Raw genomic sequence first — 15626 nt, forward strand, 5'->3', positions numbered from 1 at the left:
TGAGTGCCAAAAATTAGCGTTCGTCTATTAAATGATTGTCGGATGATGATTATTGACGGACACTTTTATCGCACCCGATCACACTTTAGTTACTACCTACGTTTAGTATCGACGACGCATCGTTTCGATTATTGAAATTCGAATTGAATTTTTTTTTTTTCTAGTTTTCGACGTAGATTCGCGTGACACAAATATTATGAGCCTTTTTGGATCGATTTCGTGTGCATCACGCCATTTCTACGGGCGAACGTGAATGTGTGATGTTGACGTGATGGAAGCAACGTTTAGGCAATCCGCATTACGTATTACTATCAATTATATTTTAAACGAATGAAAACTTCAATTCAGAAGTGTGATAATCCCGATCCATTCAAGTTTTGTTAATTTTAGATTAAAAATGCGTGAGTATTGTACTATTGCTAACGATAAAACGATAAAAAGAACAAGAGCAACGGGCCATTAAGTTAATTTAAAAATAACTCGTACCGGATAAGTCGAATACGTATCCAGGGAAAATTTATTAATTTTAAAATTAACAATAAACGAAAAAAAAAGACCAAGATTTCCGTCAGCTGTGTCATAAACGGAGACCGGCGGAAACAGGTTCTCGCCTCCCACCACTTTTGTGTAGCGGCCGCCAAATCAATTTTGTTTTTATATAATTGATTCAAAAAATTGAAATTCACGCATAGTTATCTGTGCCTGAAGTGGGTCATTTTCATTGCATTGTTAGTAAGATCGAAACCATAGAAACCATACAAAACGCATACGACTATTTCTGTTTTTCATTTCACGCACTGTTTTTTATTAGTTACCTAGCAACATGGTCACTGCATTGAAACTTCAGAGTTCCTTCAAAAATTTGAATTTTTAATTTCAATTTTTTGAATCAATGATAGAAAAAATATTGTTTATATTTAATATAAAAATAACTATTGTGGAAAACAGCAAAAAATAAAATAATACCACTAATTGGCGGCTGGTCAGGATAGACCTAACGTTCGAAATTTAGAAAAATATTTTTTTTATTTTAATACTGTTACTTTTCTAATGAAGTGCGAAATAAGTTGTGCCCCATAGCTATCTTTTTTATTTTTCACTACGACAATTACAAAGTGTTGATATTCACAACTTTTCGTGAGCACTTCGATAGAAATGAACAAGAACGCAGGAAAATTCCACACCGAATATTAATATTCTGTCTTGGCCCATGTTTATTTTTATCTACCGCAAAACAAAATGTTCGGATTTGTCAGGGGTATTCTGATTTAAAAAAAGAAGAACATTTGACGAATATTTTAAGTCTCAAACGTTTGGAAAATAATGCAACAACAATTCATAGACTACAAAAAAGCCTATGATTCAGTACCACATTCATGGTTAATTAAAATTCTTAAAATTTATAAAATTAATATTAAATTAAATCACCTTCTTTATATGGATGACATAAAACTTAACAATAACTGAAAATCAATCAATATGTCGTGGTCATTACGAAAATTTAGAATATATAACTAAAGAAGGAGAAATCATTAAAAATTTAAATAAAGGAGAATTTTATAAATATTTAGGTATTAATCAATCAAATCATATTCAACATTCAATTATAAAATTAAATCTATTCTTTTGGTGTTATAAAATGGTCCAAAACTAATTTAAAGAATATAAATATTCAAACTAGAGTTCTCTTTACAAAATTTTGTAAACATCACCCCAAATCTGCTGTTGAAAGATTTAATTTACCACGCGAAAATGGTGGTAGGGGTTTTTCAAATCTAGAAATTCTACAACACAATCAAATTGCTTCACTAAAAAATTATTTTCTCAATAGAGCTCGTGATATGACACTATAGCAAATATAAAACAAAAGTCTTTACATGGGAGATATTTTAAAGAGCTGAGGGTTTTATATTTGCAATACAAGATCTTGCACCGTTTTGGCTCACAGCGAATATAAAAAACGTCATGATATATTCGCAAAAATTATACACATGAATTTAGCAGTTAAATTCAATTTATTAAAGGATACACAACCACATTACATTTATAAACCAGAAAGTTGTTTAGAAAATGACAATTACAAATTATATTTTGATCGCACAGTTTTAACTGACATTCACATTCAGCATAACAGACCAGACATTATTATTTTAAATAAACAACAAAAGCAAGCATATCTTTTAGATATAGCTGTTCCAAATTCACACAATATAACACAGACATATAATACAAAAATTAATAAATATATTATTATAATTTCAGCAACAGGAATAGTACCGCAATCTCTTTTTAAAAATTTAAAAATTTTGGACTTAGAGAACACATAAAACACAAAAAAGTCAAAATGTGGAGGCGAGACGCCGGTAATTATGTTGATAAGCACTGCACTACTGCCGCCGGGTGGAGGTGGGATACGAAAAGAAGATGGGAAAAACCGAATTTTATTATCGTATTTAATTGACGTCACAGTTACTTTGGCGAAACAGGAGCTCGCTTTTCGAAGGCATGATGAAAAAGACAGACGAATCAATTTGATATATAAAACCTAACAGGAACGGCTGGTCCATGAGGTCATTTGGGTAATGACCCCCTAAAAAATAAAGGTTTTACCCAACACCAGCCGCGACTGCAATGTACACAAGATTTTTTCTACAATCGCAACTATGACTGCTACATATTATGTTATTTCAACCAAATCAGAAGTACAATAATTTTGAAAAGTAAGTGCAATGTATACTTCTAAATCTATCTAAATTTATTAATATGTAATTTTTTTCAAAACTATCGATCTTTCTTTGAAACATTTTCAATTCACAATTCACTGTTGGAAGCGCTGTACTTTTTAGTATAAATACGTATACGAAAAATTAAAATAATAGTTGAATTAACACATCGTTAAATGTTACGAGGAACATAGTTTTTTGGATTACACAGCAAAATCTTGGAATTTCAGTCCGATATTACTCCATTGAGTCTTTGGACTCACAAATAAATACCTCGAAAAGCCGACAAACATCTGTCTAGAACTTTTCTAGTAACCAGAGGGTATCGTAAACGACCCGTGTTTAGACCTCTTTCGTGAAAGTGACCGACCGCCGGCGCCACTCGATTTCGTCATAAATCTCAGCCGTACCCCCCACGATAATTGACAAGTCTGTCATACAGCCCTACCATTTAAAACCTTTATTCTCTTCGTTTTAAAAATAGTTTCGCATGGTTTTTCTCTCTTCTCGTTTTACAATGGTCCAGTGACTAATAAATGAGTGTTGTGTTATGAGTTTGTTCGAGCTCAAAAAAACGTGGTTCGAAATTGTTTAACGTTTAACGAATGGTAAGTTATTCTAGTTTTTATGTTGGTCTTAACGTGTTAGGGGCCAAGAATACAACATTGTCTGTCCATTATAACATAGAACTGATATGTTGAATTCAGATCTCTAATTATTTAAAAACCAAAAAAATAAAGCAGCAGTCAAAGTGGCATGTACGCGTAACCTAATATATATTTTTTTTACATTAAAAGATCGCCGTCTTCCTCGTCGCACTTACGACATTTGCATATGTTATCTTTGTTAAACTCACGGAAGGAATATAATGAACCGGTCACCCGTCCAAGTGCTGACCGCTGCCCGCGTGGCTTACCTTCGGTGATCGAACGACAACCTTTACCGTTTGACGAGTTTTTATTCTGCAATTGTTTACAATTAATCGACAAAAAAAATTGTTTTCTTAATTATCTAGTACTTAAAGCTATGAATCTACATGATACGGGTCTGTGCATGTTTCCGAATACCTGCACGAAAAACAAATCGGTTCGGTGGTTGCTATGGATTTCAAAAAAAAACAAAAAGTGTTGGGGGGCAACGGCACGCGGTGTTCCCAAGCGGTCACCCATCCAAGTACTGACCGCGCCCGACGTTGCTTAACTTCGGTGATCGGACGAGAACCGGTGCTTTTCAACGTGGTATGGCCGTTGCCGTGGTGTTTAGGTGTGATCGTTGGTGTAAAATATATTGCTTTTAACATTCCGATGCACGAATATGAACATCAAAACGCGATGCGTTTCGTTTCCGTATGCACTTACCCTCTGACGACCGACGTCGGACCGAACTAACGGGAAATCCCACAACAACCACCACGTCACGCTCTAACGACAAGAGAGACTACTAGACGGACTGGCGATCTCCCGCGTCGCACATTTTTCGACCGCCGGCGGCGGTGGAAAATCCAGAATTTCACCCCACCCACCGCGCTGCTTGCTCCGACGACGACGAGATTCCCACATTTGGATCGACCGAAATATGTAAGTAATATCAGGAAGTTCCGATTTTCGAGAGGAGACCTGTGTTTCTATTTACCTATCTATAATAATTATCGTTATAATCATCATATCATTATTATTATTATTAACATTATTATTTATTACCATTATTATTATTATTATTATTATTTATCGTCCCTCGGATTCGGCGATCTTCGAAAATCCAAGTTGGACCGTTAGACATTCGAACGCGGTGTGCGTGGCTGACGAGTTGTTATTTTTGGCGTTTTTTCTTCGATCTTCACCCCGACTTCGGACGACGCAGGTCGGACACGAAATTACGAAGAGAGAAAGACGGAAGAAAGGAAGAAAACCTGAAGATCCGTCGAAGAAAATATCGGAAAACTCGTAGGTGCGGCATCGGTCGGACGATGAAGACCGTCTCCTTTCGGATGATCCTCTCGACGGACTTTCGGCCGTCCCGAAGGGTCCGGACGGCAACGGGACCCGTCGTCGACTCGTCCCGTTTCAACTTCCGCCGAAAACGATCGACCTGAACGTCGGAGAGGCGGTTCGCGGCATCCTGTTGTCGGAATTGCCTCGGTTCGAACACCAGGTCCTTTCTGTGCTTCGACCGTTTCGGAAGCGTTTGGCGACGCGAAGATGTCGTAAAATCGAGAAGGTGGCGCGGTATTCCGGGAAGAGATGGACCAATATTTCGGCGAACGAAATATGGATTCCCGGAATCGACGCGTCTACCCCGCACCGCCGACGTAAACCGTCGGTCCCGAATCGAAACCGTGACGACCCGGATTTAGGGCTGGTGGTTGGAGGGGCGTGTACCTGATTCGAAACCCACCGACGTTCCGAGACGAACTTCGCTATCTCCAGGGAAACTTCGGAAACCGAGTTCGGCCAGCTTGATCACACGGTGGCGATGGTGATCGAGGAAAGAGGACGATGCCATCACGCGGGCAACGATTCCGAGGCCTGCAATTTCTTCGACGGCGGACGCGGTGCGCGTTCAGTCTTCCGTCCGCAGTGGCGACTATTTTATAAAGACTTAGAAAATTTTTTTGTTCAATTCTCGTTCACGAGGTGCTCGAAGTGTACGTGTGTGAGCAAGTGTTTTTTCAATAATTATTATTAACTTTTAACGTTTTAACGTGAAAGATGGCCGACGTCGAAAATCAAACAGCATCATCGGTCACCACCGGTTCCGCTGCCACCCCTCAATCCCACGCGAAGAAAGAGAAAAAAGCGAAAAATCCCAGGGCGAAACCGTCCCATCCTCCGACATCCGAGATGGTAAACAACGCCATCAAGGGACTCAAGGAACGCGGAGGATCGTCTCTTCAGGCCATCAAGAAGTTCGTCGCCGCAAATTACAAAGTCGACGCCGAAAAGGTCGCCCCTTTCATCAAGAAATATCTGAAAGGCGCCGTGGCGTCGGGATCTCTGGTTCAGACGAAAGGTAAGGGCGCGTCGGGTTCGTTCAAGCTCGCCTCGTCCACCTCCGGTGGTGCCAAAGTCGCCTCCGCCTCCGACAAGAGGAAACCCGCTTCGTCCGCCGCATCCAAGACGAAAAAATCATCCGCCAAACGTACCGCCGTCGCGACGACTTCCGACAAGGCTTCCTCGAAGACAGCCAAAAAACAAGCCTCCCCCAAAGCGAAGAAGACTGCTGCCGAAAAGAAGAGCGCCGTCGCTGCCTCCGCCGCCGCAGCGAAAGCCAAGAAATCGGCCGCCTCCTCGGCAGAAAAGAAAACTAGAGCCGCCCCGAAACCCCGATCGCCTTCCAAAGCGAAGAAATCTAACAAGGCTGGTCCGACTAAAAAACCCAAAGCACCCAAACCCAAGACAGCCAAAGCCATTCCTGTCAAGGTGAAAAAGGCCGCTTCGCCGAAGAGGAAAAAGTGAGAAACGTGGATGGATACTCGACTCATGTTCGTTCGGCTGTGCCTCGTTCCGACGTCATCATCGTACTACCGGCAACGGGGCACGCACAAATGGCCCTTTTCAGGGCCACACGATAATCTACGACGAAAAAAAGAAATAAAACTATCCTTACGGCGAAACCAAATAAAATAGATAGCATCAGCTGGCAGGTAGGTGATGACAGGATGCAATAAAATTTTACGAACGACCGCAACCCAACCCGAATCGAGAGGACCGACCGATTATTGACATTTTTATTTTATTCATTTCCGGTTGAAGGGCGATATATTTTTTTTTTTTTGCCTGTAAGGTTTGAGGTTCTGAAAAGAACCGATTTTTTTGTTATAAAATTCGTGTTTCGTTTTTCTCGGGATGTTGTTGTTCTTCCGAAACACGATGTGGAAAAATTTAAGCGCGTTCACCCCGAATACGTCTGGCAAGTTGGATGTCCTTTGGCATGATGGTTACACGTTTGGCGTGGATGGCGCACAAATTCGTGTCCTCGAACAGACCGACCAAGTAAGCTTCGCTCGCTTCCTGGAGGGCCATCACGGCGGAGCTTTGGAAGCGCAAATCGGTTTTGAAATCCTGAGCGATCTCCCTCACCAAACGTTGAAAGGGAAGCTTGCGGATGAGCAACTCGGTACTTTTCTGGTAACGACGGATCTCACGCAGAGCCACGGTACCAGGTCTGTAACGGTGGGGCTTCTTGACGCCGCCAGTGGCGGGAGCGCTTTTCCTGGCCGCTTTGGTAGCCAGTTGTTTCCTGGGGGCTTTTCCTCCGGTGGACTTGCGTGCGGTCTGCTTGGTCCTGGCCATTTCGAATGAAACGAATGAAAAACAAAACTGACAATTATTAAAATCGACTCTGACGATCGTTAGACGTGCACGCGTCGAAAGGTAAACGGGTACTAAAAATTCCGCCATATTAAATTGTACTTTTATACGTGAACAAAGTCAACGGCTGACTTCGTCGATTGGTCGATGGTGAACCGTTGAATCTATATAAGGCTCCGTTAGTTGAAATTTTGCGGTAGTTGACTTCCTAGGGACGAGGTGTGCAGGTATTTTGTGTCAGTTGAAATAATCTGAAAAGATGACCGGTCGCGGTAAAGGAGGCAAAGGATTGGGAAAAGGAGGAGCGAAGCGTCATCGCAAAGTCCTGCGTGACAACATCCAGGGCATCACGAAACCCGCTATCAGAAGATTGGCTCGTCGTGGCGGCGTGAAACGTATTTCCGGTTTGATCTACGAAGAAACTCGCGGAGTCCTGAAAGTGTTCTTGGAAAATGTCATCCGAGATGCCGTCACCTACACGGAACACGCCAAACGTAAAACCGTGACAGCGATGGACGTCGTCTACGCTTTGAAACGTCAAGGACGCACCCTCTACGGTTTCGGAGGTTAATTTCCTGGCGCTCTTCACCGTTCGAGAAAACCAGAATTTCTTTTCAGAACCACAAAATAAAAATAAGAGGAAAAAAAAGAAACATGATGTTCTTTCGAGAAACAACGGACTACCTGATAAATGTACCAAGATCGTAAACACCCCTTGCTTTCCTTTTGGCATTGCAGTCGTAAATCTTTCTTCATACAGCCAAATTGACGACCGCAATGATAATAATACAAAAAGAAAAGATGCATCGGTCATTTTACGAAAAAAAAAAGCTATAGTGGCCCTGAGAAGGGCCGATATTTTGAGTTTTCGCCACGGAGATGGATCGATCGTTCGTTTAAGGTTTCTTCTCGGTTTTTTTGGGTAAAAGTACGGCCTGAATGTTGGGTAAGACACCGCCTTGGGCGATCGTAACTCCGGACAGGAGTTTGTTCAATTCCTCGTCGTTTCTGATGGCCAGCTGCAGATGACGCGGTATAATACGTGTCTTCTTGTTGTCACGGGCAGCGTTTCCTGCCAATTCTAGAACTTCGGCGGCTAAGTACTCCATGACGGCGGCCAAATAGACGGGAGCTCCTGCACCGACGCGTTCCGCGTAATTTCCTTTTCTGAGAAGACGATGTATCCTACCCACCGGAAACTGGAGACCGGCACGGCTCGAACGGGATTTCGCTTTTCCCTTCACTTTACCTCCTTTACCGCGACCTGACATTTTAAGTTCGTTCGTTAGACACCACGAGAAGTAATAAAACTGACGGACGGGACTCGTCGATTGTAAAAGCTGGTAGCTGTGCTTCGAATTTATAGCCTCCGTGATAGGAGAATAGGACGTGACGATTGGTGGGAGCCCGTTTTCAGGTGGGGTTCTGGTGAACACACTACCTATCAGAAAGGTGGTGGTGCAAAGTTAACGCACGCACCGAGTCAGAGCAGTTCGCGAGTTTGTTGAATCGAATTGAATTGAAAAATGCCGCCGAAGACAAGTGGTAAGGCAGCCAAGAAGGCCGGGAAAGCTCAGAAGAACATTTCCAAGAGCGACAAAAAAAAGAAGCGCAGGAGGAAGGAGAGCTATGCCATCTACATCTACAAGGTGTTGAAACAAGTCCATCCCGACACCGGTATCTCTAGTAAGGCTATGAGCATAATGAACAGTTTCGTGAACGACATCTTCGAACGTATCGCCGCTGAAGCTTCCCGTCTGGCACACTACAACAAACGTTCGACGATCACCAGCAGAGAAATTCAAACTGCCGTGCGTCTGTTGTTGCCCGGTGAGTTGGCCAAGCACGCCGTCTCCGAAGGTACCAAAGCCGTCACCAAGTACACCAGTTCGAAATAGATGTTTTTCGTTTTCGACACATTTATAAACGGTTCTTTTCAGAACCACAAAAACTCTCGAACAAAAAAGAAAAAGACGTGAAACAGCGATTTTTAATTAACTTTTATTATGTCATTATGACAGCGAAAAAATATGAAAAATGTTACATACAGTTTAAGAAAGCGAGAAATGCAAAATTTTTCTATAAAAAATAAACATGCTATTTAAGCTATGTAAATATATTGGATGAACAGTAGGCCCTTTAGGTTTCATGCATTATCGGTATTTTGCACCCATGCCTATCCAACTTGTAGTTATGTGGTTATTGTATTCGAAATAATTTAGTTGATTGAGGTTATGTTATGAATAAATTTCTATTTTGCCAGAATACAACTCTTCGGAAGAAGAAATCAAATAAACAATCGTACATCTGCTGAACAACCTAGTTGATGGTTGATGGATTTGCATTACCCAGCATATAGCCTAAATGTTCATCTTTAGTGAAATTAAAATTACTTAGCTTTTTTAAGAAAGAAAAAATTAGAACGAATTCTCATCGAAAAAACCGCGATTCCTACAAATGATACAGATGGTTTTGTAGTCGCGTATGTTATTGAATACAATGAGCCGACATTTTTCCGACTCTTTGTTTCATCGAAAACGTTGTTGACATTAGCAAGGAACGTTAAGGATTCCCTGAAACAGACAATTTCACTGTTTTGGAATAGCAGTATGTGCAAATGAGAGGACAGAAGACTTTGAAAAAAGGAGTGAACAAAACTGTACTTTAGTACAGAATGTTATGTTTATTTTAATTTCAATTGTTCCTGTTTTAATGAGATTTTTTATGTTCCTAAATCATTTTCTATTTTATTATCTCTACCTAGCATAAAAATTAAAATACTTTGCAACATTACGTTATTATACATTGCATATCTGACATAAAATACTTGCAAAAATTACTTAGCTAATTAATATTACGCATGACAACTCACATTATTTACTTTGCAAAACATTATAGAATACATAACAGATAATTGTGACCCTGTGTATTGTTCATTGGAATTAAAATAAAAAAAACGTGATTTCGTCAATCGCCGTTATTTGCGACTTCAGGCAACTGTCGCTAAGAGCTATTTTTGTTTCTCCGTTCAATTTCCCGATAAAATCGTCGACTTAGTTATTAACTTTATAATCTTTTTAATCATTCTTCAGTTAGGTGGTATCAATAATACCACAATAGCCATGTTGCCGGAGTTTTTTGATAAAAGACTTGCTAGTTGGAATACAGAAAATATTTACCAAACACCTATTCACGATAATAAACCGGGGCACTATTGTGGGTTTTCGGTTGGTTTTATATTATATTAGGTACTCACCCTTCGTAACGTGTCTCCACGAAAAAACGTCACTTTCACACTAACCACCTTTCGTTTTAACTCTCGCGACGATAACTGAAATGTTGACGCGCGCCGGACAGATTCACGGACATACAACCACCCACCCACCCCGCGCCCCGGTTTCCGTCTGGACTGGTTCTGTCGTCCGAGTGAGTGCCAAAAATTAGCGTTCGTCTATTAAATGATTGTCGGATGATGATTATTGACGGACACTTTTATCGCACCCGATCACACTTTAGTTACTACCTACGTTTAGTATCGACGACGCATCGTTTCGATTATTGAAATTCGAATTGAATTTTTTTTTTTTCTAGTTTTCGACGTAGATTCGCGTGACACAAATATTATGAGCCTTTTTGGATCGATTTCGTGTGCATCACGCCATTTCTACGGGCGAACGTGAATGTGTGATGTTGACGTGATGGAAGCAACGTTTAGGCAATCCGCATTACGTATTACTATCAATTATATTTTAAACGAATGAAAACTTCAATTCAGAAGTGTGATAATCCCGATCCATTCAAGTTTTGTTAATTTTAGATTAAAAATGCGTGAGTATTGTACTATTGCTAACGATAAAACGATAAAAAGAACAAGAGCAACGGGCCATTAAGTTAATTTAAAAATAACTCGTACCGGATAAGTCGAATACGTATCCAGGGAAAATTTATTAATTTTAAAATTAACAATAAACGAAAAAAAAAGAACAAGATTTCCGTCAGCTGTGTCATAAACGGAGACCGGCGGAAACAGGTTCTCGCCTCCCACCACTTTTGTGTAGCGGCCGCCAAATCAATTTTGTTTTTATATAATTGATTCAAAAAATTGAAATTCACGCATAGTTATCTGTGCCTGAAGTGGGTCATTTTCATTGCATTGTTAGTAAGATCGAAACCATAGAAACCATACAAAACGCATACGACTATTTCTGTTTTTCATTTCACGCACTGTTTTTTATTAGTTACCTAGCAACATGGTCACTGCATTGAAACTTCAGAGTTCCTTCAAAAATTTGAATTTTTAATTTCAATTTTTTGAATCAATGATAGAAAAAATATTGTTTATATTTAATATAAAAATAACTATTGTGGAAAACAGCAAAAAATAAAATAATACCACTAATTGGCGGCTGGTCAGGATAGACCTAACGTTCGAAATTTAGAAAAATATTTTTTTTATTTTAATACTGTTACTTTTCTAATGAAGTGCGAAATAAGTTGTGCCCCATAGCTATCTTTTTTATTTTTCACTACGACAATTACAAAGTGTTGATATTCACAACTTTTCGTGAGCACTTCGATAGAAATGAACAAGAACGCAGGAAAATTCCACACCGAATATTAATATTCTGTCTTGGCCCATGTTTATTTTTATCTACCGCAAAACAAAATGTTCGGATTTGTCAGGGGTATTCTGATTTAAAAAAAGAAGAACATTTGACGAATATTTTAAGTCTCAAACGTTTGGAAAATAATGCAACAACAATTCATAGACTACAAAAAAGCCTATGATTCAGTACCACATTCATGGTTAATTAAAATTCTTAAAATTTATAAAATTAATATTAAATTAAATCACCTTCTTTATATGGATGACATAAAACTTAACAATAACTGAAAATCAATCAATATGTCGTGGTCATTACGAAAATTTAGAATATATAACTAAAGAAGGAGAAATCATTAAAAATTTAAATAAAGGAGAATTTTATAAATATTTAGGTATTAATCAATCAAATCATATTCAACATTCAATTATAAAATTAAATCTATTCTTTTGGTGTTATAAAATGGTCCAAAACTAATTTAAAGAATATAAATATTCAAACTAGAGTTCTCTTTACAAAATTTTGTAAACATCACCCCAAATCTGCTGTTGAAAGATTTAATTTACCACGCGAAAATGGTGGTAGGGGTTTTTCAAATCTAGAAATTCTACAACACAATCAAATTGCTTCACTAAAAAATTATTTTCTCAATAGAGCTCGTGATATGACACTATAGCAAATATAAAACAAAAGTCTTTACATGGGAGATATTTTAAAGAGCTGAGGGTTTTATATTTGCAATACAAGATCTTGCACCGTTTTGGCTCACAGCGAATATAAAAAACGTCATGATATATTCGCAAAAATTATACACATGAATTTAGCAGTTAAATTCAATTTATTAAAGGATACACAACCACATTACATTTATAAACCAGAAAGTTGTTTAGAAAATGACAATTACAAATTATATTTTGATCGCACAGTTTTAACTGACATTCACATTCAGCATAACAGACCAGACATTATTATTTTAAATAAACAACAAAAGCAAGCATATCTTTTAGATATAGCTGTTCCAAATTCACACAATATAACACAGACATATAATACAAAAATTAATAAATATATTATTATAATTTCAGCAACAGGAATAGTACCGCAATCTCTTTTTAAAAATTTAAAAATTTTGGACTTAGAGAACACATAAAACACAAAAAAGTCAAAATGTGGAGGCGAGACGCCGGTAATTATGTTGATAAGCACTGCACTACTGCCGCCGGGTGGAGAGGTGGGATACGAAAAGAAGATGGGAAAAACCGAATTTTATTATCGTATTTAATTGACGTCACAGTTACTTTGGCGAAACAGGAGCTCGCTTTTCGAAGGCATGATGAAAAAGACAGACGAATCAATTTGATATATAAAACCTAACAGGAACGGCTGGTCCATGAGGTCATTTGGGTAATGACCCCCTAAAAAATAAAGGTTTTACCCAACACCAGCCGCGACTGCAATGTACACAAGATTTTTTCTACAATCGCAACTATGACTGCTACATATTATGTTATTTCAACCAAATCAGAAGTACAATAATTTTGAAAAGTAAGTGCAATGTATACTTCTAAATCTATCTAAATTTATTAATATGTAATTTTTTTCAAAACTATCGATCTTTCTTTGAAACATTTTCAATTCACAATTCACTGTTGGAAGCGCTGTACTTTTTAGTATAAATACGTATACGAAAAATTAAAATAATAGTTGAATTAACACATCGTTAAATGTTACGAGGAACATAGTTTTTTGGATTACACAGCAAAATCTTGGAATTTCAGTCCGATATTACTCCATTGAGTCTTTGGACTCACAAATAAATACCTCGAAAAGCCGACAAACATCTGTCTAGAACTTTTCTAGTAACCAGAGGGTATCGTAAACGACCCGTGTTTAGACCTCTTTCGTGAAAGTGACCGACCGCCGGCGCCACTCGATTTCGTCATAAATCTCAGCCGTACCCCCCACGATAATTGACAAGTCTGTCATACAGCCCTACCATTTAAAACCTTTATTCTCTTCGTTTTAAAAATAGTTTCGCATGGTTTTTCTCTCTTCTCGTTTTACAATGGTCCAGTGACTAATAAATGAGTGTTGTGTTATGAGTTTGTTCGAGCTCAAAAAAACGTGGTTCGAAATTGTTTAACGTTTAACGAATGGTAAGTTATTCTAGTTTTTATGTTGGTCTTAACGTGTTAGGGGCCAAGAATACAACATTGTCTGTCCATTATAACATAGAACTGATATGTTGAATTCAGATCTCTAATTATTTAAAAACCAAAAAAATAAAGCAGCAGTCAAAGTGGCATGTACGCGTAACCTAATATATATTTTTTTTACATTAAAAGATCGCCGTCTTCCTCGTCGCACTTACGACATTTGCATATGTTATCTTTGTTAAACTCACGGAAGGAATATAATGAACCGGTCACCCGTCCAAGTGCTGACCGCTGCCCGCGTGGCTTACCTTCGGTGATCGAACGACAACCTTTACCGTTTGACGAGTTTTTATTCTGCAATTGTTTACAATTAATCGACAAAAAAAATTGTTTTCTTAATTATCTAGTACTTAAAGCTATGAATCTACATGATACGGGTCTGTGCATGTTTCCGAATACCTGCACGAAAAACAAATCGGTTCGGTGGTTGCTATGGATTTCAAAAAAAAACAAAAAGTGTTGGGGGGCAACGGCACGCGGTGTTCCCAAGCGGTCACCCATCCAAGCTGACCGCGCCCGACGTTGCTTAACTTCGGTGATCGGACGAGAACCGGTGCTTTTCAACGTGGTATGGCCGTTGCCGTGGTGTTTAGGTGTGATCGTTGGTGTAAAATATATTGCTTTTAACATTCCGATGCACGAATATGAACATCAAAACGCGATGCGTTTCGTTTCCGTATGCACTTACCCTCTGACGACCGACGTCGGACCGAACTAACGGGAAATCCCACAACAACCACCACGTCACGCTCTAACGACAAGAGAGACTACTAGACGGACTGGCGATCTCCCGCGTCGCACATTTTTCGACCGCCGGCGGCGGTGGAAAATCCAGAATTTCACCCCACCCACCGCGCTGCTTGCTCCGACGACGACGAGATTCCCACATTTGGATCGACCGAAATATGTAAGTAATATCAGGAAGTTCCGATTTTCGAGAGGAGACCTGTGTTTCTATTTACCTATCTATAATAATTATCGTTATAATCATCATATCATTATTATTATTATTAACATTATTATTTATTACCATTATTATTATTATTATTATTATTTATCGTCCCTCGGATTCGGCGATCTTCGAAAATCCAAGTTGGACCGTTAGACATTCGAACGCGGTGTGCGTGGCTGACGAGTTGTTATTTTTGGCGTTTTTTCTTCGATCTTCACCCCGACTTCGGACGACGCAGGTCGGACACGAAATTACGAAGAGAGAAAGACGGAAGAAAGGAAGAAAACCTGAAGATCCGTCGAAGAAAATATCGGAAAACTCGTAGGTGCGGCATCGGTCGGACGATGAAGACCGTCTCCTTTCGGATGATCCTCTCGACGGACTTTCGGCCGTCCCGAAGGGTCCGGACGGCAACGGGACCCGTCGTCGACTCGTCCCGTTTCAACTTCCGCCGAAAACGATCGACCTGAACGTCGGAGAGGCGGTTCGCGGCATCCTGTTGTCGGAATTGCCTCGGTTCGAACACCAGGTCCTTTCTGTGCTTCGACCGTTTCGGAAGCGTTTGGCGACGCGAAGATGTCGTAAAATCGAGAAGGTGGCGCGGTATTCCGGGAAGAGATGGACCAATATTTCGGCGAACGAAATATGGATTCCCGGAATCGACGCGTCTACCCCGCACCGCCGACGTAAACCGTCGGTCCCGAATCGAAACCGTGACGACCCGGATTTAGGGCTGGTGGTTGGAGGGGCGTGTACCTGATTCGAAACCCACCGACGTTCCGAGACGAACTTCGCTATCTCCAGGGAAACTTCGGAAACCG

General features: G+C 39.7%; 2 non-coding genes across 2 annotated transcripts; both read right to left on the reverse strand.

The window, feature by feature from the left end:
• Positions 1 to 3855: 3855 nt before the first annotated feature.
• Positions 3856 to 3975, reverse strand: LOC138140832 (5S ribosomal RNA). Its single transcript, XR_011162756.1, has one exon. It is a non-coding gene; the product is annotated as a 5S ribosomal RNA (ribosomal RNA).
• A 10342-nt stretch (positions 3976 to 14317) lies between these two features.
• Positions 14318 to 14435, reverse strand: LOC138140833 (5S ribosomal RNA). The gene has a single exon (XR_011162757.1). It is a non-coding gene; the product is annotated as a 5S ribosomal RNA (ribosomal RNA).
• Positions 14436 to 15626: the final 1191 nt, after the last annotated feature.

This window comes from Tenebrio molitor, unplaced genomic scaffold, assembly GCF_963966145.1.
Source record: "Tenebrio molitor unplaced genomic scaffold, icTenMoli1.1 SCAFFOLD_331, whole genome shotgun sequence".
NCBI lineage: Eukaryota > Metazoa > Arthropoda > Insecta > Coleoptera > Tenebrionidae > Tenebrio > Tenebrio molitor.